Source organism: Pseudophryne corroboree, chromosome 1 (assembly GCF_028390025.1).
Source record: "Pseudophryne corroboree isolate aPseCor3 chromosome 1, aPseCor3.hap2, whole genome shotgun sequence".
In the NCBI taxonomy this organism is placed as follows: Eukaryota; Metazoa; Chordata; class Amphibia; order Anura; family Myobatrachidae; genus Pseudophryne; species Pseudophryne corroboree.
Genome location: NC_086444.1, coordinates 4,910,761 through 4,935,549, shown reverse-complemented (window position 1 = coordinate 4,935,549; position 24,789 = coordinate 4,910,761).

The following is a 24,789-nucleotide window of genomic DNA, read 5'->3' as shown; positions in this document are numbered from 1 at the left end:
GATATGCAATGTGTGAATTCTTACCAATAATCGTCAGAGATGGGGGTAGAGAGAGAGAGAAAAAACATTTTTCTTCACAAATACATTTACAACGTTTCACCTGGTCATTCCTGTGTCTTCAGTGAATGACCTCCCAATTTATTAACCGTTACCTCAGGCTTACCATCAGTCCCAATGATCACCTTTCCTGCCTATGTGATCCCTAATTATAATTGTGTGTGTTATAATTTTGCTCATTTCTTGGTCTAGGGGGTCTAACTTTATGTGGGTTATTACAGTTGTTGGCATAATGCCCTTCTCTTCTACAATTGTAACAAATCCTTGGCTTTCTCCATGTGCTAGGGGCCTGGGGTTCCGGTCGACTTGATGCATTCTCTAGTGCTTGGATGTTTAGTGTCATCAACCGCTCTCCCTGCGCTTCCCTGGTTCTTTTGATATTTCGGTCATGCTCGATAGCGGACTCTCTTAATGCTGCAACCGAGATACCTCTCCAATGAGGTATTGAGGTTTGTACCCTAATTTTTAGTGTGTCTTTCAAGTTGCTCGCTAATACGGACACAGCTACCTCTCTGTGGTGTACATTAGTTTCAATGTCATCTATACCAGTGTACCTAGCCATATCCTGCAGAGCCCGGTGAAAATACTCTTCTGCGGATTCACCTTCTTTTTGTCTTATTGTATAGATTTTATTCCACTTTGCTACTGTAGGAAAATATTCTTTCAACTGTAGATTGATTCTTTTTACATTATCTTGGTTATACTTGTTTGTTAGTGGCACTTCCTCATCTAGCTTACAATCAGCGATAAATTTCAATGAATCAACATCGGGGGGTAAACATGCCCTCAAAACTGTCCTCCAATCTTTGTTATTCGGCTCTGCAGTATGTCCTAGCACTCTAATGTATCTTTGACAAGCAACTAAGTCTTTCCTGGGATCAGGAAATTCAGACAGAATTGTTCTTAATTCTGTTCGGGAAAAAGGGCAGTACATGGCGGTGTTCCTGACAGGAGTGATTCCTGAAGAGTCAGTTTCCCCATTTGGTACTGCAATTACCCTAACAGGATTAAGTCCAGTAATGTCATTCTGAATTGATTCTATTATATAAGGTACATTTGTTTGTGCGTGATGTATAATACCATACATACCTGTGGACACGACCTCACCTGACCCTCCATTAGGGGGTTTGATTACAGTTTTTACCGATTGGGTCGCGTCCACCTGGATGTCTTGTGTGATGGCTTCTGGAGGAGGTGCCGACATCGTTCTGGGTTCACTTTCTTGTTGGTGTTCCTGAGGAAAGTTTAACATGGGGTGCGACTTGCATGGGTTAATAGTTGTACATTCAACAGCATTACAATTAGCATTGTTACATTTATCACATTTATTCTTATTATCTGTACTACTGTTGCTAAGAGCATTTTTATTGTTTACCCTTGTGCTTCTCTCCGCAACCACAATCCCCTCCATTGCCATCTCTCCCCTCTCAAGATGAAAGTTAGGTAAGTAAGTGACATTTCTTTGCATTTCACCCTCCTGTTGCCATATCTGTAAACAATCATAATGCTTGATTCGTCTCTTTGCTGATTTGATGAGACATATCCTTCGCCTTAAATTACGCAACACCTCTGAGTCAAAACTACCTATCCCGGGAAATGGTGTCTTATCCCCCGCAGTCATTCGTGTCCATTCGTCACAAAAGGTCTCAGAGTGGGGACCATATTTCCCCCACATTACTGACCGAGCAGACCCTTGGGGTCTGCAAGCCTCTGGAGTCTGAATCCTGACCTCCGACCGTCTCTGTATTGTGCACTTGGCTGCCATTGTGGACCTTTTTAACACAGAAAAACTTCCTAAAATGCACCAAACACAGAACTTCGTTGGAAATCCTTAAAGCTCTTCCACTGAACTTCTTCTGCTCCGGGTATCTCCGTTCCGCCTTCTAGCAGACACGTGTAGCCGTTGCAGGCCCTATCTCTAGAGATTTTCCTGAGAAAATTCCCTTCCTTTTTCTTTACACAAATCACGCTTGCATGTGCTCCCTACAACACGTATGAGGGCAAGATTTACGCATGGATATACGACCTCATATCACGTTGCGTTATTGGTCACACATACAACCGTGCGGTCCAATCGTACCACTTATAGACACTTGTTGCCCATAAATGGTAGGATCATTGGAGTCTCCCTACTGTGCTCCAAAACAGCCAGAGCGTAATACAACGAAAACTTTATCACACTCTGTTGCACGTTTTCACTCAGATCGTGCTCATCACGTTCCACATAGATCACAAAGTTCACAAAGCGGGATTATCACATAGATCACAAAGTCCACAAAGCGGGATTCAATACACTCATACCGTTTTCAACCCAATATCATTCTTATAGTTTTCTGATCAGAAAAATCATTTCCCGTAGTCTGATAGCTCTCCCCAGAGGTATTACAGTAAAGTAAGGTATTTAACCTAAGTTTTGGAAAGCTGAAATCAATTTGTGCTATTTATCGCCTTGCATTATTTACCGCGTTGCGCTACTTATCGCTTTGCGTTGAAAATCAACTTGTGGTTTGAGTTACGTGGGCGTACACAGACGCTCCTTTGCGTAATATACGCTGCGTGCGTCTGCCTTTGGATTGCGTACGCTAGTCTTTGTTAGAGACACGTGTACGCAAACAAAGATCCACCGTAACACAATTTCTACTTTTATCAATGTAGAGGATCCTTTATCATCTACCGCGCACCACACTGACAAGCTGTGTGTTTGTCTATATTTTAACTATATTACTTTTACTCAAACTATTGAAATAGCGGCAAATCTCTCTCAGCACGTTTATTAACTATAAAACTGGCAGACAGGAGAGTGATATACGAAAATACACAAATGAAAAAGAAATGCAGATATATATATGTGCGTGTCCGCAAGACAGAAAAATAAACAGTTTTAAAAGACACTAGCGTTTTGTTCTTACCTCCGGTTCCCGGATTCCTTCAGCACTCGTTATCTAAGCGAAGCAGACGCTTATCCCGTCAGCACTACAAGACAACCTCCCGCCCTTTGCTGAGGGATAATGTCTGCTGATCTACCTAGTGCAGATATGTGAAGGACAGGACGAGTCCCCAATTGACAATGCTAAATTCCTTTGTCGTATAAACAACCCTTTATGAAGTCTAAGAACACTGTACGCTGCTTACTTAAGAAGTACCGTAAGGGTACGCTATTTGCGTAACGATCGCTCAGCCGTAGGCGAGGCGCTCAAGCGTCACGTTCGCTCACGGCCCAGTGATCACAGGACAACACGTTATTGGCTATGATTAGAGTAATGATTCGCTATGGCGTAGCGGACGCTCGAGACCACGAGGAGATCACCAGCGGCGCAGACGCTCACAACGCTATACCTTTATGTCTAAACCTTATACCAATGAAATACACAGAATACCTTAATGTGAATACAGGGTGTAAGTGCAACCTTGTGTAAACTGACTAACTACAAAGCTGCTTGAGCGTCACCGACGCTCAAGTGAACACTTAACACTATAGGAAATACACAGATACTGGTTTAGGGTCCAAAGCCTATTAACTGTATTATATCTAATATACTTGTAAAAGGGGATAACAGTACAAATGATACACTACAATATAACAGAGACTTCCTAACCAAAATACAATACTATCTAATACAATACAATACTAGTCTAGGGGAGATGTGAGAGAAAAGAGAAAGGAGAGAGAGAGAGAGAGAGAAATGGAGAGAGATGAGAGAAATTGTCTCACAGTAAGACAATGATTACGGAGAGAAAACTTACGCACAAGGGTAAACGATCGCATGCGCCTGGACATCCAGCACCCGATTTTCAGCAATGAGAACCGTTGAAGAGTGAGAGCTGGATGTGGTCGGCCTGCCTATTTATGCCCCACACACAATGCAATCTTACAGTCCCTACAATCCCATTGTCCATTGGACGTCGGAATTCGGCCCCGTATCATAACAAAAGGTCATAGGGTGATTCATACAGGTGGGCTGTGACGATTTCAAACAGCTCAGGTGGGTGGGAAACTAGGTTTCCCGCCGCATACCTGAGTATGAGTAAATAATAGAAATGGACATAAACTTCTTATGTCCATAACTATTCGCACGAGCGATTAATACGCTCCAAACCAACACCGGAATATTGCTAATTAAATACTCTTCCGATGGGTACCAAACACTGCTGCATGACTCCTGTTAGACCCTTCCTACGATACAAAGAGGGATTCCTCAGGTCAGGGACATTCTATGTTAACCAAACTTTCAGAAACTATCAAAGGGACCATGATCTACAAACTACATTAATTGTGAAAATATGTAACGAATGAGTCGCACGCTACGATTACATAAGCTCTACCGTAAATACGCATACCGTGCGCCCGCGGGTGCACGCTATTGCGGGTATGCGCCTTCACGGGAGAGCGTACGCATGCGCAGCGCGGACCAGTGTGCGGTGCAAATATGGCAGTGTGTATGGGGATATTTTTCTGACTTTGACAATGGTGAAGCAGAATGATAAGTGAGGTAGAGCGAGCAGGACAAGGAATGGAGGATGAGGAACAGCGCATGTTAGGTTCAGCATAGAAAAGTAAGGGAGTAGGAGCAGAATGGAGAATGGGTGAAGAATAGCAATGCTTGGTGGGAGCAGCATGGAGAGGTAATGAAGTAGGGGCGGGATGGGGAATAGAGGAAAAGTTGCAGTACTCAGTGGGAGCAGCATGGAGAATAGTGGAGGGCCAGGATGCAGAATGAAGGAAGGGGTGCAGTCCATGGTAGAAGCAACATAGAAAACTAAGGGAGTGGGGAAAGGAAAGTGAAGGGAATAAAATAAGATTTTACTCACCGGTAAATCTATTTCTCGTAGTCCGTAGTGGATGCTGGGAACTCCGAAAGGACCATGGGGAATAGCGGCTCCGCAGGAGACTGGGCACAACTAAAAGAAAGCTTTTAGACTACCTGGTGTGCACTGGCTCCTCCCACTATGACCCTCCTCCAAGCCTCAGTTAGGACACTGTGCCCGGAAGAGCTGACACAATAAGGAAGGATTTTGAATCCCGGGTAAGACTCAAACCAGCCACACCAATCACACCGTATAACTCGTGATACCATATCCAGTTAACAGTATGAAACATAACTGAGCCTCTCAACAGATGGCTCATAACAATAACCCTTTAGTTAACAATAACTATATACAAGTATTGCAGACAATCCGCACTTGGGATGGGCGCCCAGCATCCACTACGGACTACGAGAAATAGATTTACCGGTGAGTAAAATCTTATTTTCTCTGACGTCCTAGTGGATGCTGGGAACTCCGAAAGGACCATGGGGATTATACCAAAGCTCCCAAACGGGCGGGAGAGTGCGGATGACTCTGCAGTACCGAATGAGAGAACTCCAGGTCCTCCTCAGCCAGGGTATCAAATTTGTAGAATTTAGCAAACGTGTTTGCCCCTGACCAAGTTGCAGCTCGGCAAAGTTGTAAAGCCGAGACCCCTCGGGCAGCCGCCCAAGATGAGCCCACTTTCCTCTTGGAATGGGCTTTTACTTATTTAGGATGCGGCAATCCAGCCGCAGAATGCTCCAGCTGAATTGTGCTACAAATTCAGCGAGCAATAGTCTGCTTAGAAGCAGGAGCATCTATTTTGTTGGGTGCCTACAGGATAAAAAGCGAGTCAGTTTTCCTGACTCCAGCCGTCCTGGAAATATAATTTTTTAAGGCCCTGACTACGTCCAGTAACTTGGAATCTTCCAAGTCCCTAGTAGCCGCAGGCACTACAATAGGTTGGTTCAAGTGAAAAGCTGATACCACCTTAGGGAGAAACTGGGGACGAGTCCTCAATTTTGCCCTATCCATATGGAAAATCAGATAACGGTTTTTACATGACAAAGCCGCCCATTCTGACACACGCCTGGCCGAAGCCAAGGCCAATAACATGACCACTTTCCACGTTAGATATTTCAAATCCACAGTTTTAAGTGGCTCAAACCAATGTGATTTTAGGAAACTCAACACCACGTTGAGATCCCAAGGTGCCACAGGAGGCACAAAAGGGGGCTGAATATGTAGCACTCCCTTTACAAATGTCTGAACTCCAGGCAGTGAAGCCAGTTCTTTCTGGAAGAAAATCGACAGAGCCGAAATCTGGACCTTAATGGAACCCAAGTTTAGGCCCATAGTCACTCCTGACTGTAGGAAGTGCAGAAAACGACCCAGTTGAAATTCCTCTGTTGGGGCCTTCCTGGCCTCACACCACGCAACATATTTTCGCCAAATACGGTAATAATGGTTTGCGGTTACTTCTTTCCTGGCTTTTATCAGCGTAGGAATGACTTCCTCCGGAATGCCCTTTTCCTTTAGGATCCGGAATTCAACCACCATGCCGTCAAACGCAGCCGCGGTAAGTCTTGGAACAGACAGGGTCCCTGCTGTAGCAGATCCTGTCTGAGCGGTAGAGGCCATGGGTCCTCTGATATCATTTCTTGAAGTTCTGGGCACCAAGCTCTTCTTGGCCCATCCGGAACCATGAGTATCGTTCTTACTCCTCGTTTTCTTATTATTCTCAGTACCTTTGGTATGAGAGGCAGAGGAGGGAATACATAAACCGACCGGTACACCAACGGTGTCACTAGAGCGTCCACAGCTATTGCCTGAGGGTCCCTTGACCTGGCGCAATATCTAGTCTTTTTGTTTAGGCGGGACGCCATCATGTCCACCTGTGGCCTTTCCCAACGGTTTACCAACAGTTGGCAGACTTCTGGATGAAGTCCCCACTCTCCCGGGTGTAGGTCGTGTCTGCTGAGGAAGTCTGCTTCCCAGTTGTCCACTCCCGGAATGAACACTGCTGACAGTGCTAAGACGTGATTTTCCGCCCATCGGAGAATCCTTGTGGCTTCTGCCATCGCCATCCTGCTTCTTGTGCCGCCCTGTCGGTTTACATGGGCGACTGCCGTGATGTTGTCTGATTGGATCAGTACCGGCTGGTTTTGAAGCAGAGGCCTTGCCAGACTTAGGGCATTGTAAATGGCCCTCAGTTCCAGAATATTTATGTGTAGGGACGACTCCTGACTTGACCAAAGTCCTTGGAAATTTCTTCCCTGTGTGACTGCCCCCCAGCCTCGAAGGCTGGCATCCGTGGTTACCAGGACCCAGTCCTGTATGCCGAATCTGCGGCCCTCTTGAAGATGAGCACTCTGCAGCCACCACCGTAGAGATACCCTGGTCCTTGGAGACAGGGTTATCAGCCGATGCATCTGAAGATGCGATCCCGACCACTTGTCCAAGAGGTCCCACTGAAAGGTTCTTGCATGGAACCTGCCGAATGGAATTTTGCTTCGTAAGAAGCTACCATTTTTCCCAGGACTCGTGTGCAGTGATGCACCGATACCTGTTTTGGTTTCAGGAGGTCTCTGACTAGAGATGACAGCTCCTTGGCTTTCTCCTGCGGGAGAAACACTTTTTTCTGTTCTGTGTCCAGAACCATCCCCAGGAACAGTAGACGTGTGGTAGGAACCAGCTGTGACTTTTGAATGTATAGAATCCATCCGTGCTGTTGTAGCACTTCCCGAGATAGTGCTACTCCGACCAACAACTGCTCCTTGGACCTCGCCTTTATAAGGAGATCGTCCAAGTACGGGATAATTAAAACTCCCTTTTTCGAAGGAGTATCATCATTTCTGCCATTACCTTGGTAAAGACCCTCGGTGCCGTGGACAGTCCAAACGGCAGTGTTTGGAATTGGTAATGGCAATCCTGTACCACAAATCTGAGGTACTCCTGGTGAGGATGGTAAATGGGGACATGTAGGTAAGCCTCCTTGATGTCCCCCTCCTCCAGGCTTGCAATAACCGCCCTGAGCGATTCCATCTTGAACTTGAATTTTTTTATGTATGTGTTCAAGGATTTAAAATTTAAAATGCGTCTCACCGAACCGTCCGGTTTCGGTACCACAAACAGTGTGGAATAGTAACCCCGTCCTTGTTGAAGTAGGCGCACCTTGACTATCACCTGCTCGGAATACAGCTTGTGAATTGCCTCTAGCACAGCCTCCCTGCCTGAGGGAGTTGTCGGCAAGGCAGATTTGAGGAAACGGCGGGGGGGAGACGCCTCGAATTCCAGCTTGTACCCCTGAGATACTACTTGAAGGATCCAGGGATCCACCTGTGAGCGAGCCCACTGATGGCTGAAATTTTTGAGGCGGCCCCCCTCCGTACCTGGCTACGCCTGTGGAGCCCCCGCGTCATGCGGTGGACTCAGAGGAAGCGGGGGAAGAATTTTGATTCTGGGAACTGGCTGACTGGTGCAGCTTTTTCCCTCTTGCCTCGTCTCTGTGCAGAAAGGAAGCGCCTTTTACCCGCTTGCTTTTCTGAAGCCGAAAGGACTGTACCTGATAATACAGTGCTTTCTTAGGCTGTAAGGAAACCTGAGGTAAAAAAAATTTCTTCCCAGCTGTTGCTGTGGATACGAGGTCCCAGAGACCATCCCCAAACAATTCCTCACCCTTATAAGGCTCTATGTGCCTTTTAAAGTCAGCATCACCTGTCCAGTGTCGGGTCTCTAATACCCTCCTGACAGAATGGACATTGCATTAATTCTGGATGCCAGCCGGCAAAATATCCCTCTGTGCATCCCTCATATATAAGACGACGTCTTATGTTCGCAAAATAGTATCCCTGTTTGACAGGGTTACAGACCACGCTGCAGCAGCACTATCTGCAGGTCTCAGTCTAGTACCTGAGTGTGTAAATACAGACTTCAGGATAGCCTCCTGCTTTTTATCAGCAGGTACCTTCAAAGTGACCGTATCCTAAGACGGCAGTGCCACCTTTTTTGACAAACGTGTGAGCGCCTTATCCACCCTAGGGGATATCTCCCAGCGTAACTTATCCTCTGGTGGGAAAGGGTACGCCATCAGTAACTTTTTAGAAATTACCAGTTTCTTATCGGGGGAACCCACGCTTTTTCACACTTCATTCACTCATTTGATGGGGGAACAAAACACTGCCTGCTTTTTCTCCCCAAACATAAAACCCTTTTTTAGTGGTACTTGGGTTAATGTCAGAAATGTGTAACACATTTTTTATTGCCGGGATCATGTAACGGATGTTCCTAGTGGATTGTGTATATGTCTCAACCTCGTCGACACTGGAGTCAGACTCCGTGTCGACATCTGTGTCTGCCATCTGAGGGAGCGGGCGTTTTTGAGCCCCTGATGGCCTTTGAGACGCCTGGGCAGGCGCGGGCTGAGAAGCCGGCTGTCCCATAGCTGTTACGTCATCCAGCCTTTTATGTAAGGAGTTGACACTGTCGGTTTATACCTTTCACCTATCCATCCACTCTGGTGTCGGCCCCACAGGGGGCGACATCACATTTATCGGCATCTGCTCTACCATCACATAAGCCTCCTCATCAAACGTGTCGACACAGCCGTACCGACACACCGCACACACACAGGGAATGCTCTGACTGAGGAGAGGACCCCACACAGCCCTTTGGGGAGACAGAGAGAGAGTATGCCAGCACACACCAGAGCGCTATATAATTTAGGGATTAACACTATATTGAGTGAATTTCTCCCAATAGCTGCTTGTATATACAATATTGCGCCTAAATTTAGTGCCCCCCCTCTCTTTTTAACCCTTTGAGCCTGCAAACTACAGGGGAGAGCCTGGGGAGCTGTCTTCCAGCTGCACTGTGAAGAGAAAATGGCGCCAGTGTGCTGAGGGAGATAGCTCCGCCCCTTTTTCGCAGACTTTTCTCCCGCTTTTTTATGGATTCTGGCAGGGGTATTTATCACATATATAGCCTCTGGGGCTATATATTGTGATATATTTGCCAGCCAAGGTGTTTTTATTGCTGCTCAGGGCACCCCCCCCCAGCGCCCTGCACCCTCAGTGACCAGAGTGTGAAGTGTGCATGAGGGGCAATGGCGCACAGCTGCAGTGCTGTGCGCTACCTTGGTGAAGACTGATGTCTTCTGCCGCCGATTTTCCGGACCTCTTCTTGCTTCTGGCTCTGTAAGGGGGACAGCGGCGCGGCTCCGGGAACGAACACCAAGGCCAGTTCCATGCAGTCGATCCCTCTGGAGCTAATGGTGTCCAGTAGCCTAAGAAGCCCAAGCTAGCTGCAAGCAGGTAGGTTCGCTTCTTCTCCCCTTAGTCCCTCGATGCAGTGAGCCTGTTGCCAGCAGGTCTCACTGTAAAATAAAAAACCTAAAATAAACTCTCTTTCTAGGAGCTCAGGAGAGCCCCTAGTGTGCATCCAGCTCGGCCGGGCACAGAAATCTAACTGAGGCTTGGAGGAGGGTCATAGTGGGAGGAGCCAGTGCACACCAGGTAGTCTTAAAGCTTTCTTTTAGTTGAGCCCAGTCTCCTGCGGAGCCGCTATTCCCCATTGTCCTTTCGGAGTTCCCAGCATCCACTAGGACGTTAGAGAAAAGGGAGTGGAAGCAGGATGGAGAATGCAGGAAGAGGAGCAAAGCATGGAGGAAGAAGAAAGGAGAAGTAAAGGAGTGGAAGCAGGAAGTAGAATGGAGGAATAGTAGCAGTGCATGGTGAAGCAACATGGAGAAGTAATGGAGTGGGAGCAGGATGGGGAATAGAGTAAGAGGACCAGTGCATGGTAGGAGCAGCATGGAGAAGTAAGGGAGTGGGAGCAAGATGGGGAATGGAGTAAGAGGAGCAGTGTATGGTAGGAGCAGCATGGAGAAGTAAGGGAGTGGGAACAGGATGGGGAATGGAGTAAGAGGAGCAGTGCATGGTAGGAGCAGCATGGAGAAGTAATGGAGAAGGATGGGGAATAGGGTAAGAGGAGCAGTGCATGGTAGGATCAGCATGGAGAAGTAAGGGAGTGGGAGCAGGATGGGGAATGGAGTAAGAGGAGCAGTGCATGGTAGGATCAGCATGGAAAAGTAAGGGAGTGGGAGCAGGATGGGGAACAGAGTAAGAGGAACAGTGCATGTAGGATCAGCATGGAGAAGTTATGGAGAAGGATGGGGAATAGGGTAAGAGGAGCAGTGCATGGTAGCATCAGCATGGAGAAGTAAGGGAGTGGGAGCAGGATGGGGAATGGAGTAAGAGGAGCAGTGCATGGTAGGATCAGCATGGAGAAGTAAGGGAGTGGGAGCAGGATGGGGAATGGAGTAAGAGGAGCAGTGCATGGTAGGAGCAGCATGGAGAAGTTATGGAGAAGGATGGGGAATAGGGTAAGAGGAGCAGTGCATGGTAGGAGCAGCATGGAGAAGTAAGGGAGTGGGAGCAGGATGGGGAACAGAGTAAGAGGAACAGTGCTTGGTAGGATCAGCATGGAGAAGTAAGGGAGTGGGAGCAGGATGGGGAACAGAGTAAGAGGAACAGTGCATGGTAGGATCAGCATGGAGAAGTAAGGGAGTGGGAGCAGGATGGGGAACAGAGTAAGAGGAACAGTGCATGGTAGGATCAGCATGGAGAAGTTATGGAGAAGGATGGGGAATAGGGTAAGAGGAGCAGTGCATGGTAGGATCAGCATGGAGAAGTAAGGGAGTGGGAGCAGGATGGGGAATGGAGTAAGAGGAGCAGTGCATGGTAGGATCAGCATGGAAAAGTAAGGGAGTGGGAGCAGGATGGGGAACAGAGTAAGAGGAACAGTGCATGTAGGATCAGCATGGAGAAGTTATGGAGAAGGATGGGGAATAGGGTAAGAGGAGCAGTGCATGGTAGGATCAGCATGGAGAAGTAAGGGAGTGGGAGCAGGATGGGGAATGGAGTAAGAGGAGCAGTGCATGGTAGGATCAGCATGGAGAAGTAAGGGAGTGGGAGCAGGATGGGGAATGGAGTAAGAGGAGCAGTGCATGGTAGGAGCAGCATGGAGAAGTTATGGAGAAGGATGGGGAATAGGGTAAGAGGAGCAGGGCATGGTAGGAGCAGCATGGAGAAGTAAGGGAGTGGGAGCAGGATGGGGAACAGAGTAAGAGGAACAGTGCTTGGTAGGATCAGCATGGAGAAGTAAGGGAGTGGGAGCAGGATGGGGAACAGAGTAAGAGGAACAGTGCATGGTAGGATCAGCATGGAGAAGTCATTGAGTGGGAGCAGGATGGGGAACAGAGTATGAGGAACAGTGCATGGTAGGATCAGCATGGAGAAGTTATGGAGAAGGATGGGGAATAGGGTAAGAGGAGCAGTGCATGGTAGGATCAGCATGGAGAAGTAAGGGAGTGGGAGCAGGATGGGGAATGGAGTAAGAGGAGCAGTGCATGGTAGGATCAGCATGGAAAAGTAAGGGAGTGGGAGCAGGATGGGGAACAGAGTAAGAGGAACAGTGCATGGTAGGATCAGCATGGAGAAGTTATGGAGAAGGATGGGGAATAGGGTAAGAGGAGCAGTGCATGGTAGGATCAGCATGGAGAAGTAAGGGAGTGGGAGCAGGAAGGGGAATGGAGTAAGAGGAGCAGTGCATGGTAGGATCAGCATGGAGAAGTAAGGGAGTGGGAGCAGGATGGGGAATGGAGTAAGAGGAGCAGTGCATGGTAGGAGCAGCATGGAGAAGTTATGGAGAAGAATGGGGAATAGGGTAAGAGGAGCAGGGCATGGTAGGAGCAGCATGGAGAAGTAAGGGAGTGGGAGCAGGATGGGGAACAGAGTAAGAGGAACAGTGCTTGGTAGGATTGATAGCGTATGTTAACCTATTCAGGTCTGATTATGAATTCTCTTCAGTCATCAGTCAGAATGCTGTTTCCCTTAGCAACCGGTTGGAGATCAGTGAATGAATAAGTGACACAGGATCATTGTGTAACCTAAGCAGTTCATAGTTGATCTGTTAGGGGGCCATCATGGCTTTATTTTTATAGCAGAAGAACAAAGGATTCATGTGTGCCAATACAATTAGCCAATCAGCATACACCATGTATGTCTTGAAAACTGAAACACGTCATCTGTCAAACAATATTATAAATTGCAATTAAAACATATTTATTGCTTTGCGATTATCAGCTTTCCCGGAACATCCCTTCTGGAGGTCAGGACAGGTCAAAATCCTCCCCAATGTTCAGAACTTTTGGCGATATGCTTGACTGGCCTTGGAATACATCTGGCGTTATAACAATGAGTAATTCATGCTTTGAAATACAATGTTGCTTATAATATATCTGTGAAGCTTCTTAAGGAAACACTAACCTAAAGAAGTGAGGAGCAGTAAATATCTTTGTTAAATGTGAAAAAGCTTGAATCAATATATATTTGCCATTTAAAGGAAGCTCATACACTATCAGGATCAGCATGGAGAAGTAAGGGAGTGGGAGCAGGATGGGGAACAGAGTAAGAGGAACAGTGCATGGTAGGATCAGCATGGAGAAGTCATTGAGTGGGAGCAGGATGGGGAACAGAGTATGAGGAACAGTGCATGGTAGGATCAGCATGGAGAAGTTATGGAGAAGGATGGGGAATAGGGTAAGAGGAGCAGTGCATGGTAGGATCAGCATGGAGAAGTAAGGGAGTGGGAGCAGGATGGGGAATGGAGTAAGAGGAGCAGTGCATGGTAGGATCAGCATGGAAAAGTAAGGGAGTGGGAGCAGGATGGGGAACAGAGTAAGAGGAACAGTGCATGGTAGGATCAGCATGGAGAAGTTATGGAGAAGGATGGGGAATAGGGTAAGAGGAGCAGTGCATGGTAGGATCAGCATGGAGAAGTAAGGGAGTGGGAGCAGGATGGGGAATGGAGTAAGAGGAGCAGTGCATGGTAGGATCAGCATGGAGAAGTAAGGGAGTGGGAGCAGGATGGGGAATGGAGTAAGAGGAGCAGTGCATGGTAGGATCAGCATGGAGAAGTAAGGGAGTGGGAGCAGGATGGGGAATGGGGTAAGAGGAGCAGTGCATGGTAGGAGCAGCATGGAGAAGTTATGGAGAAGGATGGGGAATAGGGTAAGAGGAGCAGTGCATGGTAGGAGCAGCATGGAGAAGGATGGGGAATAGGGTAAGAGGAGCAGTGCATGGTAGGAGCAGTATGGAGAAGTAAGTTAGTGTAAGAAGCAAGGAGAATGGAGTTTTCATCTAAAAAACATTTCCAGGATCAGACCTTTTCTCACTCAGGATGCTACTAAGATCATTATTCACTCATTGATTATTTCCAGATTGGATTCCTGTAATCTCCTCCTAACTGGCCTCCCTGACAATTACCTCTCTCCACTCCAATCCATCCTCAATGCTGCAGCCGACTCATCTTCCTCACCAAACACACTACGTCCACCTCTCCTCTCCTACAGGCCCATCACTGGCTCCCCTTCCCTTTCAGAATCCAATTCAAACTTCTCACACTCACTTACAAACATGGCCGGATTAACAGTGGGGCGGATGGAGCTGCAGCTCCAGGCCCCTCATTGAAAATAGGCCCACAGGAGTGACAGCAGTGACAGGAAAAATCTGTTTCCTGTCACAGACTGCCAGCGGACATCCTCTCCCGTGCATCTCCTACTCTAGCTCCAGCACTCTCTAGTGGGCTGACTCACCCCTCCGACTGCCATGATTAGAGTTCAGCTCCGACCAGGTAGCCTAGGAAACAGTCCCTGCACAGAAGCTATCAGTATGCTGAGATCCGCGCAGCACTTCCTCATTCTACAAGCTCCGCCCCTGCGTGACGTCATGCGGGGCGGGGCCATCTCTCTGCACTGCTGCAAGCCTGCGCTGTGAGCCTGCTGTGACTGACAACACAGACTGAAGAGGCAGGAGGAAGAGGTTCAGCAGCAGCCTCTGGTAAACCAGTGCAAGGTAGTAAAACATGCGAAGGGGTGAGGGAGAGAAAAGAGATGAATGTGGGCTAGTGATGAGAAACAGAGTGGAGTGAGAAGAAAGAGAGTGGATCCTGAGGCAGCAAAGACAAGTAGGTAATAGAGAGAGAGAGGTAACGATGCTCTATGTGAGAGATAAGAAAGGAAGTCACTTATGTGAGAGACAAGAAATGAAACCATGTGAGTAAGATATAGAGAAAAGAAAGGAAGAATAAAGTTTAAATAGAATAAAGTATAAAGACTAAAGGGGCTTCAAAGAGCAGAGAGAATGAAGAAAAGTGGGCACAGGGACCGCCGTGTGTTGTAATATAGAGGGATGTGGATCCTGCGTGCGGCGTAATACAGAGAGATAGGGACCTGCATATAGCGTAATATAGAGGGATAGGGACCTTCATGGGGGGATCTCTCAACTGCCCCCCCTTCACCACGGTGGGATAGCGGGACAGACCGTGAGAAACGGGACTGTGCCGCCAAAATCGTGTCTCCCTCACACGGACCTGAGCCTGTCACAGTCCCAAGCTCCACCCCCATGCTGTACGGGGAGCTGCTGCTGATGAAGGAAGCCTGGTAAGTTTAACCACTTGACTGACGATTTATTTTGTCGAAAACCGCTCTGAAATTGTCGGGTATTTTTATGAGTGAATTAAGTGAAGAACATGACTTTAACCCTATCCCAAATGATTTTAGTTAAAAAAAAATAAAAAAAAAATGTTTGTTTATTTATTTAAAAAAATCACCCCCAACATCGAAACATCGATCGGGAACATCATGACCATCTGAACATCGGGAACATTGCGACTATAGCATTTTGAAAGCTGAGACAGCCTGCAGGTATGCAGGGAGGGGTCAGGGGGTGGCTTGGGAGGGTTCATTTGCTCTCCCCAGCGGCTGCCATTGTCTGCAGCCGCTGGAAGGGGGGGGGGGATCCTGCAGTGATCGGCAGCACGGTTGCATGCTGTGCCTCCAGGTCAGATAGAGCAGTTGCAGGCATGGTCGCATCTGATGTCACCATGTCAGGCAAGTGGTTAATGGCTTGTTTAGTGGAATCAATAAGTGTGTGTACTGTGTGTGTGTGTGTGTGTGTGTCTACTGTATCTGTGTATACTGTGTGCGTGTGTGTACTATATGTGTGGTGTATGTACTGTATGTGTGTGTGTGTGTATGTGGTGGTGGGTGAGTGTGTGTACTTTATTTGTGTGTCTGCGTGTGTATATATATATATATATATATATAATTTCCACAAGTAGAGCCGCAGCACACTTCCAGGTCAATTGCTAGGTGCCAGGTCAGATAAATAACACAGTACTGTCCATACACTAAGGAACCCCACAGGAACCAAGCTCAGGATAGACCAGCACACTGTTCAATCATATGAATATCTTTCTGTGTTTTAATAAAGTGCAAAAGTTTCAATGCAAACATGCAGCACAGGTAATTTAGCAGCAAAGTATCATATGCAGTGATATACTCAACATCCCAACAGCCGTTTTGTATGCCTTCATCAGGGGAATAGTAAGTTCAGCATATTTGCCAAAGCACTGCTCGTCCTGCAGTGCAACAGAATAAAGTGCCTATCTCATTATCACTCAAAAAATTCCGTGTTTCAGAATATTCCGTATTTCGGGGGAGTGGTGGTGTGACGCGGCCCAGCATCTTGTGTGCAGGGAAGTGTGGGCACGCCAGTCCTCTGACGTCGTTACCGGAGCGCAGCTCATTGCGGCGCTTCCGGGTGATGTCGGACTGTTCCACACGTGTGGCCGGCGGCAACAGATGATCATCAGGTAATTATACACCGGGTTTAAATAGGCTGCGTTTGCATTGCAGCGTTTGGGCACTTGGCACTTTATTCTGTTGCACTGCAGGACGAGCAGTGCTTTGGCAAATATGCTGAACTTACTATTCCCCTGATGAAGGCATACGAAACGGCTGTTGGGATGTTGAGTATATCACTGCATATGATACTTTGCTGCTAAATTACCTGTGCTGCATGTTTGCATTGAAACTTTTGCACTTTATTAAAACACAGAAAGATATTCATATGATTGAACAGTGTGCTGGTCTATCCTGAGCTTGGTTCCTGTGGGGTTCCTTAGTGTATGGACAGTACTATATATATATATATATATATATATATACACACAAATGCAAAAGGTCCTCTGGAGTGGGGCTGTCGCTTCCCTCCTCACAATGTATAAGAACCAGGTGCCAAGCGCTGCGGGCACGGTGATGCGCTAGGCGCGCCACACTATTTATTCTCCCTCCAGGGGGGTCGAGTACCCCCCCAAGAGGGAGAAAATGTGTCGGCATGCGGGATCCGGCATACTGAAGACCACCCATATATATATATATATATATATATATATATATATATATATATATAGGTTGAGTATCCCATAACCAAATCTTTCGAAATACGGAATATTCTGAAATACGGAATTTTTTGAGTGATAATGAGATAGTGAAACCTTTGTTTTCTGATGGCTCAATGTACACAAACTTTGTTTTATACATAAAGTTATTAAAAATATTGTATTAAATGACCTCCAGGCTGTGTATAAGGTGTATATGATGTGTATAAGGTGTATATGATGTGTATGAGGTGTATATGATGTGTATGAGGTGTATATGATGTGTATAAGGTGTATATGATGTGTATGAGGTGTATATGATGTGTATGAGGTGTATATGATGTGTATGAGGTGTATATGATGTGTATAAGGTATATATGGTGTGTATATGATGTGTATAAGGTGTATATGATGTGTATGAGGTGTATATGATGAGTATAAGGTGTACATGATGTGTATGAGGTGTATATGATGTGTATAAGGTGTATATGATGTGTATATGGTGTGTATAAGGTGTATATGATGTGTATATGATGTGTATAAGGTGTATATGATGTGTATAAGGTGTATATGATGTGTATAAGGTGTATATGAGACATAAATGCATTCTGTGCTTAGACTTGGGCCCCGTCACCATGATATCTCATTATGGTACGCAATTATTCCAAAATACAGAAAATCCCTTATCCAAAATACTTCTGGTCCCAAGCATTTTGGATAAGGGATACACAACCTGTATATATGTGGGCACTGGGATGTTGAAATTGATTAATGAATGGTTAATCAATTTCTAGGTGGGGGTAGTTAACAGGTGCTGCTGTGCGTGTAGTAATGGGTTCTGCTGTGTGTGTAGTAAGGGGTTCTGCGGTGTATGTAGTAAGGGGTGCTGCAGTGTGCATAGTTTGGGGTTCTGCGGTGTGTGTAGTAATGGGTTCTGCAGTGTGCATAGTTTGGGGTTCTGCGGTGTGTGTAGTAATGGGTTCTGCGGTGTGTGTAGTAATGGCTTCTGCAGTGTGGTAGTAATGGATGCTGCTGTGTGTGGGGAGCTTATAGGGTGGATGAATGTGCTAATGGCTACTATGAGAAGGGATTGATAATGAATTGGTTAGAGATGGGTTAATGGATGCACAGAGGGCAATTAAGGTGATTGAAGGAAGGCACGTGCCACAGCCCATTGACGCAGACCACTGGTCATGCCGCCACATCATAAGTCACACCCCCAGCAGCAGCGCATAATAGGCCCTTTGGAAATTTCAGTTCAGCTCCAGGCCCATTTGGACCTTAATCTGGCACTGCTTACAAAGCCCTCACCCACTCCTCTCCCATCTACATCTCTGACCTTATCTCTCTTTACTCTCCCACCCATCCTTTTCGCTCCCCACCCATCCTTTTCGCTCTGCTAATGCACGCCGACTCTCTTGTCTTCTGATTACTTCCTCCCACTCCTATCTCCAAGATTTTTCACGTGTTGCTTCCTTTCTCTGGTATTCTTTTCCTCTCCCCCTAAGACTCTCCACCTCTCTACAGAACTTCCAACAGGCTCTTAAGACCCACTTCTTTTCCAAACCCAGCCAAATCTCATCCTAACCCTCTGTTAAACGCTCTCTATGTAACCCATCTGTGCCACCCCTGTCTGTCTACCCCTCCCCTTAGAATGTAAGCTCTCACGAGCAGGGTCCTCTTTCCTCATGTGCTTATCCTTTTCTTACTTTAATAATCCTCAACTGCCCAAATCCCTCAGTTTTTTGGCCACCTTGAAACGTATCTCTACTGTATGTCGTTTACTGGTGTAGTTATGTTTAGTTACCCTGTACTTGTCCTATATTGTCTTCAACTGTAAGCCACTGTTTTCCTGTTTTCATTATCTGCATATGTGCTCTGTAATTGGGCACTGCGGAACCCTTGTGGCGCCATATAAATAAAGGATAATAATAATAATAATAATTATAGGAACAGTTCATGGTGTAGCAGAATGGAGAAGTAAGGGAGTGGTAGCAGGATAGGGAATGGAGTAAGAGGAGCAGTGTATGGTAGGAGCAGCATGGAGAAGTAAGGGAGTGGGAGCAGGATGGGGAATGGAGTAAGAGGAGCAGTGCATGGTAGGAGCAGCATGGAGAAGTAAGGGAGTGGGAGCAGGATGGGGAATAGAGTAAGAGGAGCAGTGCATGGTAGGAGCAGCATGGAGAAGTAAGGGAGCAGGATGGGGAATGGAGTAAGAGGAGCAGTACACGGTAGGAGCAGCATGGAGAAGTAAGGGAGTGGGAGCAGGATGGGGAATAGAGTAAGAGGAGCAGTGCATGGTAGGAGCAGCATGGAGAAGTAAGGGAGCAGGATGGGGAATGGAGTAAGAGGAGCAGTACATGGTAGGAGCAGCATGGAGAAGTAAGGGAGTGGGAGCAGGATGGGGAATGGAGTAAGAGGAGCAGTGCACGGTAGGAGCAGCATGGAGAAGTAAGGGAGTGGGAGCAGGATGGGGAACAGAGTAAGAGGAGCAGTGCATGGTAGGAGCTGTATGGAGAAGTAAGGGAGTGGGAGCAGGATGGGGAATGGAGTAAGAGGAGCAGTGCATGGTAGGAGCAGCATGGAGAAGTAAGGGAGTGGGAGCAGGATGGGGAATAGAGTAAGAGGAGCAGTGCATGGTAGGAGCAGCATGGAGAAGTAAGGGAGCAGGATGGGGAATGGAGTAAGAGGAGCAGTACATGGTAGGAGCAGCATGGAGAAGTAAGGGAGTGGGAGCAGGATGGGGAATAGAGTAAGAGGAGCAGTACGTGGTAGGAGCAGCATGGAGAAGGGAGTGGGAGCAGGATGGGGAATGGAGTAAGAGGAGCAGTACATGGTAGGAGCAGCATGTAGAAGTAAGGGAGTGGGAGCAGGATGGGGAATGGAGTAAGAGGAGCAGTGCACGGTAGGAGCAGCATGTAGAAGTAAGGGAGTGGGAGCAGGATGGGGAATGGAGTAAGAGGAGCAGTGCACGGTAGGAGCAGCATGGAGAAGTAAGGGAGTGGGAGCAGGATGGGGAATGGAGTAAGAGGAGCAGTGCACGGTAGGAGCAGCATGGAGAAGTAAGGGAGTGGGAGCAGGATGGGGAATGGAGTAAGAGGAGCAGTGCATTGTAGGAGCAGCATGGAGAAGTAAGGGAGTGGGAGCAGGGTGGGGAATGGAGTAAGAGGAGCAGTGCATGGTAGGAGCAGTATGGAGAAGTAAGGAAGTGGGAGCAGGATGGGGAATGGAGTAAGAGGAACAGTGCATGGTAGGAGCAGCATGGAGAAGGGAGTGGGAGCAGGATGGGGAAGAGGAGCAGCGCATGGTAGGAGCAGTATGGAGAAGTAAGGGAGTGGGAGCAGGATGGGGAATGGAGTAAGAGGAACAGTGCATGGTAGGAGCAGCATGGAGAAGTAAGGGAGTGGGAGCAGGATGGGGAATGGAGTAAGAGGAGCAGTGCATGGTAGGAGCAGTATGGAGAAGTACGGAAGATGAGCAGTGGTTGGTGGGAGAAGCATGGAGAGAGATATGCAAGTTGGATAGAGTATGGAGGAAGAGGAGCAGTTTATGGCAGTAGCTGCATGGAGAAGTAGGAAATGAAGTACCCACCCATACCTCTTTGGTTCATGCTCTGTGCTGCCAGTGAATACCCCCTTATAGAGGACTAAGGTTTCTAGGCCAACCAGCTGTTACTTTGTGAATGACTCGTGTATTGGACAAAATTGGTCCCAACTTTATTTTTGTAATTACATGATCACTTGAAGATGAAGTGGTGGACAAGGCTTCCAGAAATATGCTAAGGCACCAGGTACACACAACAATTGAATTAAATCAATTCAATTGTCTATTATTGCTGCAGCACATTAAATGCAAATGAAGTGAAATGACAAAAGTGTCGAACAAGAAATCCTATGGCAACTCAAATTAAGAACAATTCAATTTAAAATCAAAAAAGAAAAAAAAATTCTTAAACCTGCTCGTATGTGCCCTGATACTCTATAATCACTGATTTGATGATTAACTTTATTTGCCATTACCAAACTCCTTCTTTTACACATATTCTCTAAACAAGACCAATCACCAACTCTGCTGCTCTGACTACTCTTCCAATAGACCTATGTTCTACTTGAGAGCTATTTCCAAAACACAATTGTGACCGGACGCTTCCTAAGCCCTCACTGACTTGCATTCAGCGGTCATGGAATGGTTTTAGGTCACACTGGACCTGGCCAATTAGGGGATTCACGCTTACCGTCAGTGGGTGGATACAATGCTGCCACCACCAGACTCCTCTTTGCCGTGGCATCTGGAACCACGGTTCTGCTCTGTATGAGTCAGCACATCATCTTACCACACCTGTGTGGTGTTGACTGATCCCCACTGGTCGCTTGACCAGGCCTCTGCACGGTAGCTGGCGGGAGGCGTAGCTTGGAGACCTGGACAGCCGGAAAATGGAGCTCTGTTTGGCATACCCCTGCTGGTCACAAGATGAGGCGGTTGACTTGAGGCAAATGTTGTTTATTCACTCAAATCAAGTCCTGAAAAGGACCGTCCCTGTTTCCAGGGGATATCACACAGCAAGATGTTTACAGCAGAAAGAAGATGGTAAAATACCCAGGACTCACAGCCCGCTTTATACAGTAAAACCACACTACATCACAGGGGGTAAGCCCTCCCTGGGTCTTTTCCATCCAATCAGGATAGCTTACAAAATAGAAATAAATACATTACATTTTAAAAGAAGGTAACGACTGCATGAAGCAATTTCCTCCTTCCTGTCACACAAAGTTTGGTGTTGTTTAAACTGTATCCTAGTTTATACAGCAGTCTCTGTATGTGTAACAAATGGTACAGGAAAACAACTTATACTAGATATACAAATTGTTTCCCTGCCATTCATGTACCGCTAGCAAATATACAGGAAATCTTTGAAAACAAACTGGTTTCCAGAATAGCACAGACACATTAGAGACCACCTAGGGGCCATTTCACAGGAGGTGCTGTAACCAAAGTATTGGTCATTTCACTCTTCCACCTTCTCACAGGAACTGCAGAACCCAAGCACGTTACCTGCTGTGCCCTGACACAAAGTCTTATCACGCTAGGAGGTTACTGAGCATATGACTTCCTATGTGAGAGTGTACCAGGGTATGGGTCATGTCACTCTTCCACCTTCTCTCGGGATCTGCAGAACCCCATCACATTACCTGCTGTGCCCTGACACAAGGGGGTATATTTACTAAGCTCCCGATTTTGTCCAATTTTTTTTATTCTCAAAGTGTCATCTCGGGAATTTACTAAACAGAAATCTCGGCAGTGATGAGGGGATTCGTAATGTATTTCACGACAGAGTTCCCAAATACGAATGAATACACCATTGGTCAAACACGGCTGTTTAGGTATTGAACACGGTAATTTACCAAGGATTCGTATTTGTAATTTCCCCCGTGAAAGGACCATTGCATATGTGAAAAGTTGAGATCCGTAAAAAAAAAACGAAAATAAAATAGACCGGCTTTTGAAAAGCGTGTTTAGAGGAGTTTCATCTTCAACATAAATTACCCCTAGAAAAAGGGACATAAGCACATGATCACAATCCCACCCTCACAAATGGCTGGTGGCCTGTGTGTCAGTACACTATTGTGTGCAGAGGGATTCCTGAGACTGCTCCACCATTTTCACATAAACCAGGGCCATGAAACTGATGATGCTCAGCAGGTTGAATAGGCGCGGCAGAGGCTGCGCACGGCCTTTTTTGTTTATGTGGCCGATTAACAGGCCATACAACTGATCCAGTCTACATAGAATACACATTAACCGTGTGTCTGACCTTTACAATTGTGACTTACATCCAGAAACAACGCACTCTCACTCTGTCTCAGGCTTGCCCACACTCCTGGTTATGTTGAACTTACATTAAAATGCCAGATCTCAGGCTGTGTGTGTCGATGTCCTTTGGAAGTCACAGGCCACCTTCACATAAAGTTACATGTGTAGAAGTGTAACAAATATACTCCGGTTTGTCAAAATATTACATGTGTCATGTGACTTAACACAGTATAAAAGATAATAGTACTGACCTCACGCACGTTATTTGTTAAAATGTACACACGTGTTGTCTGCATTGCAAAGCAACATAGACTGAACAATATGATGGCGGACCCAGGAGTGTGAGTGGCACACAGTCAGGGTAGCTTTCTATGGCCAATGTGCACAGGTGTCAGAGTTTGCACACACGTTGACCGTATATTTGTACTAATAGAGATCTTACCACTCCACTAATGTCCATGGGTTTTGTGAGTGTGCTTGCGGGTTACCCTGGCATAAGGAGAAATATTTTCGCACCAATGTGGATACTAGAGTTCTATAATACAGAACAAGCGTGCGGTACTGCGGTGTCACCCCACTTTACATGGAAATAAATGTGCAATCGCTCACTGTTAATAATGAATGTTCACATTGTAATAATGTGCTAACAAAACAAACAATGAGATAGGCTTTAGCGCAAGACCACACACAGCCTACTCCGTGATTGCTACATTTGTGTAAAACAGAAAACAATGGGGGTCATTCCGAGTTGTTTGCTCGCTAGCTGCTTTTAGCAGCATTGCACACGCTAAGCTGCCGCCTACTGGGAGTGAATCTTAGCTTAGCAAAATTGCGAACGAAAGATTAGCAGAATTGCGAATAGACACTTCTTAGCAGTTTCTGAGTAGCTCCAGACTTACTCGGCATCTGCGATCAGTTCAGTGCTTGTCGTTCCTGGTTTGACGTCACAAACACACCCAGCGTTCGCCCAGACACTCCTCCGTTTCTCCAGCCACTCCCGCGTTTTTCCCAGAAACGGTAGCGTTTTTTCGCACACACCCTTAAAACGGCCAGTTTCCGCCCAGAAACACCCACTTCCTGTCAATCACATTACGATCACCAGAACGAAGAAAAAACCTTGTAATGCCGTGAGTAAAATACCTAACTGCATAGCAAATTTACTTGGCGCAGTCGCACTGCGGACATTGCGCATGCGCATTAGCGACTATTCGCTCCGTTGCGACAAAAAAATAACGAGCGAACAACTCGGAATGACCCCCAATATGTCCACTGACGTTAGATTGTAGATAATCAGAACTACTGAATAATCTGTGTCTGACGTCCTTGAAAAATTGGGTTTTGCTTAGGACTTATTCATGCAAATGAGGATGATGCTCATTAGGTACTTAGGGGCAGATGTAATAACCTGGAGAAAGCATAAGGAAGTGATAAACCAGTGATAAGTGCAAGGTGATAAACGCACCAGCCAATCAGATCCTAACTGTAAATTTACATATTAGAGCTGATTGGCTGGTGCATTTATCACCTTGCACTTATCACTGATTTATCACTTCCTTACGCCTTCTCCAGGATAATACATCTTCCCCTTAATATTTTAAACCTAGAATTGGGACAACATATGTGGCAGATTCTAGACAGGGCATTATGTAAATAGAGCAATCTCTGAAATGTGTGTGAGCAACACTGTATAAATACTCACATACCCAAATGTTACAATATCATCTCTATTTCAGGCGGACACATATCAGGTAACTCGTGTATGAATTATATGTTTATTACATTTGTAACGTAAACACATAATAGTAACGTGAACCTGACAGTGTTTCCCCCTGCAGCGGCGTACTCTATTAT